This window comes from Varanus komodoensis, unplaced genomic scaffold (genome assembly GCF_004798865.1).
Source record: "Varanus komodoensis strain SLA01 unplaced genomic scaffold, ASM479886v1 scaffold93, whole genome shotgun sequence".
NCBI classification, from domain to species: domain Eukaryota; kingdom Metazoa; phylum Chordata; class Lepidosauria; order Squamata; family Varanidae; genus Varanus; species Varanus komodoensis.
The window spans coordinates 196,594-200,640 of record NW_025336635.1 but is presented as its reverse complement, the minus strand read 5'-3'; the positions used below and the strand labels follow the sequence as shown (position 1 = coordinate 200,640).

At 46.7% G+C, this 4,047-nt stretch overlaps 1 long non-coding RNA gene across 1 annotated transcript; it reads right to left on the bottom strand.

Annotated features, from left to right (window-relative positions):
• Nucleotides 1–1,208: 1,208 nt before the first annotated feature.
• LOC123017430 lies at nucleotides 1,209–3,281 on the bottom strand. Its single transcript, XR_006413602.1, has 3 exons — nucleotides 3,255–3,281; nucleotides 2,675–2,701; nucleotides 1,209–1,320 (listed from the first exon to the last, which is right to left on the bottom strand). It is a non-coding gene; the product is annotated as an uncharacterized LOC123017430 (long non-coding RNA).
• Between the last annotated feature and the right edge of the window lie 766 nt (nucleotides 3,282–4,047).

Here is a 4,047-nt window from a genome sequence, read left to right as displayed (position 1 = left end):
TGGAGTTCCCAGCCTCCTCCTTCCTCCCATCCTCCCTGATACCTGGCCCCTATCTGTAGGAGTCCTGTTCTACAGAGTTCTAAATGTCATAGATGTTGTGAGCGGAGCTGGCTGGAGTCGGGGGTTAGACTAGATGGCCTGGAAGACCCCTTCTGTCTTGATGTTTTTATGTTTCTATGGCACTAGTTCTCAGTAACCACATCAGCAACAATAGAGCATTAGCCTTGTTCTGGCCTGGCATAGGGGGGCAAGTGTCCATTGCTCTGGCAGGGTCCCCCATTGCTTATTCTATGCCTGCCTCCACCCAGCATGCCTTGCCATTCCCCCACCCCATTCTGGATACATGCATGCAAACAGAATTGATCTCGTGGTCCTTTTATCCCAATGGCCGCTTCTCCCAATCACCCCAAGCTTCCTCTGTTTCAGGAGCCTAATGCAGGTGGGAAAAAGTAAATTTTGTCTTGCTATTCATAAATATTTGGGAGTTAGAAATATTTCCTGATTTACTTCCATTCACTGAATCATCAACTGGTATGTCCAGTCTACCTTCTAGTTAGATTGTTAATCTGAGAGTGGGGATTATCTCATGAGTGGCCTCTATACACTCCTCTGGGAGCTTTTTTCAGCTGAGGAGCATGGCAAAATGGCTTGAAATAAAATAATGTTGGGGGGGGTGCATGCAGGAACGAGTCTACTATAAGCTCCAGTCTCTGGCTTTGTAAGGTTTGGAGGAAGATTTTGAATCCATTCCTCCAGACTCCACAGACTTGCTCTCAAGCTCAGCTCAGTCCTGCAACATGAGCCCACCAAGAGGTAGTCTGTGAATGCTTGTGGGCCCCAGGTGCAAACCTGGCCACCTTCCCCAGCTGCCATTCCTGGCAACCAAACTTCTTCCTCACTTACTGCCACTGGCAGCAGTGTGGGGCTCGATTTCTGGTGGGCCCCCCATGAACCCTGGATTGCTCACCAAGAAGTTTGACTCTGGACCTCTGCAAAGCAGATTGCAGTCCAGGAAGCCAAAACCAGGGAACCTGGCAGATTCTCCCACCAAAAACACAGATTCCTTGCACATCCCTGGTTTGGAGTATCTCTTTTATGCAGTTGACCACAAGGCACATACATGCACATGAAAACACACAGAGTTCTCTTGGGTTTTCCTTGTGAGAAGTCAGGTTTCTTTATTTGCAAAAGGAACTGTGAAAATCTACAGCAAAGAATGGCTAATCTTTTAGAAAAGTCATTCAAGAAGACATGACGAAAACACGGTGAATGGTTCTGGAGATCTGTGCTGAAGGACTGCTCTAAGGACCACTTTTACCACTGTAAAAGAAAAGAAACATTGGCATGAATTCATATTTAGAAATAGCCATAGTAGAGCATGGTAAACAACAACAATGTTGATTTTCAGCTTGGCTTGGAGCAGAAGGTTCTGTTTAAGTCCTGCTTGCAGTGGCAACACTGGGGTCTTGCTACAAATGGTGCTATGATGCTCATGTTGTGGACCCTGCTCTGGTGCAGAGCCTGTGCTTAAGTATGCGGTACACGCTGCTGGTCCTTCCCAAGCACCCAGCAGTGGTGAGCAGATGGAGGTTCCCCATTCACTGGCAGCATGTCTGACCCCTTTCATCCCAAAGGATAGAGTCAATTTCAGAGACGCTGTTAGGAGTCACAGTCCAGTGGAGGGCAGATCAGAAAGCAAAAGGGATGGGACCAAAGGCGAAAGGCCAAAATTAGCAAAAAGCCTGCACAGTTAAGCAGAAAGCTCTTCCTTCTGGGAGCTAAGCCTTTGGAGAAGCACTGAGAAGTGGCATTGGGAAATTTTAGAACTGGGGGTGGAGGGACTGCACAAAGGCTAACACCCAAACATCCACGATGCAGGAAAGATATGGAGTTAGGTAAAGGGCTCATGGGGAACCTGGAAGGCCAGTTTGGGGCTTCAGGTGGGGCAGATCTCACCATGGGCTTGGCATTCATCACTTCTGCAGTACACCTCCCAAGTACCGATGCTAAGGGAAACAGCAGAGGATGTCCACTGCTCTCTGTTTTTCGCATGAACTTCTTAAACACTTGCTAAGAGCCTGTTCAACAGACTCATGTGCTCTGAGCAGATTCAGACCTCCCCCACTGCTCTGCACCTCTTCAACGGGAATCCTCCATGTCTGGAGGGTTCTCTCCATGGGTCACCACTACAAACAGCTTGTTGGACTATCAAGGTAAGATGGGTTCAAATTTGGTTTTCCCTAGAATTTACCAAAATTTGCAAAGTCCTATGGGGTGCCTCTATTGCCTGGTCAGGTATTGTCAGGTATTGACTGCCTCTGGAGGTCAGGCAGACACGGACACTGAGTTGCTTTCAGTGGCTCCTGAACACACTCAGCCTCGAGACGCCCTCTTTGGATGGCTAGTTACTGCTTTGATCAAGATTCCATTTTAATGTTGTTTTGCTCTTGCTATCTTTAAAAAATCCCTCTTATTGTTTACTGACCTGAAATCAGTTTAAGTGCAGAAAGCTATAGGAACATTGCAATTAAATATGGAATACAAAAACATGTTATTGACAAAGGCCTGGCAGCAGCTGATTTGCACTGGAGGATAATCTCTGCTTCACTTTGTCCCCGAATTGTGTAACTTGATTCAATGTAATTTAATCAATTTAATTTCAACTACTACTCACGTAGATACGAGATGGATAATCGGAATTCTGCATGGAAAAACAGAACAAAGTAAAAGGTTATTCCTTGCTCATACCTTATCCAAATCTGCAATCTATGAGTTCATGTAGCAGCAACCAACTCTTGGCTTGGGGAGCACCCAAACAAGAATCCGTCCTCTGCGAGCTGAACCACAGGGGAAGTTTCTATCCGCTTTATCAGTACTTATATGGCAGCATTATTTAGCATGGCAGCCATCCTTGTGAAGTAAATGCTGTTCATTTCAACTGAATTAAATTTTATGTGGAGAAGGATAGGGTGAGAATGGACCGACTTTGCTTGCACTGAGCCAGTTGTCCATTCAGAGCACTCTGTAGCACTTCCTCTGTCCCCTTGGGGAAGATATACGCAAATGGGGACAATGCAGAGCCGTGAGAATTGGAGTGGTGGTAGAGGCAGTGCGCAGTACATGGACCGCACGTGGCCCGTCCCTGGGCTTTCGAATTGCAAACCCAGAAAGCTGAGCCTATAACCAGCTACCAGACCCATAAGAAAGTCTGTCCAGCCGGTTGATCAACAAGGCCGGCCAGTTTGCCCACTTACGCCATTGTTGTTGAAGCTGTTGCCACTGGCTGAGTTGCCGTTGAAGCTGTTAACGTTCTGTGGAAAGAACACAAGAGGATGCATTAGTGCCTCTGAGCACTGCCGGCACCCGAAACTCTTCCTGTGTATTCTGGCTTTGGCCAGCCATGGCCTGGTTACATCATGGCAGGCTACTGAAATATGTTCTGTCAAGAAGATTCAAAGGGTTTATATGCAGCAGCTAAGCTGCTAATAGGCACATGGTTATCAGGAACATAGACGCTCACTCTTTGGTTTCTGGGCTCAGCAAAGGGACGTTTTCAGCTTTAAATGGGATGTGCAACACTGGGAAACTCATTGAGTTTGAGCTCAGCAAAATTTTAGCATATTTCTGGACCGGCAGACTGAGTCTCTCTAGTGGAATTTGCACAACCCGTGGCTGATTCGTCAGAACTGAGTCATTGTTGTTGCGTTTGCCATGAGAAGAATGGGTGCATCCTGCTCTCCCTCCATATGCAAGAAGTTCAGCTCTGACCACCTTGAATTTTCCAACAGTTAATCTCAGATTTGTTAAATAGTTGGGCTTCCACTCTGCAAATTGTGCAAATTTGTGTGAACTGCAGAGTGGGGAGGGCTCCAAGTTTTGCACCAATTTCCCTGGCTTAAGAAAACACACACACACACACTATGACCTTCTTTTAAAAATGGAACTCAGCATCCTTTCCTGGCTCATTTCAGAATGAGAGTGCAGTTCCAGAACAATGGCCAGAGCAACTGAGCTCACAAAGGGACAAATTCAGCACCTGCTGAAACC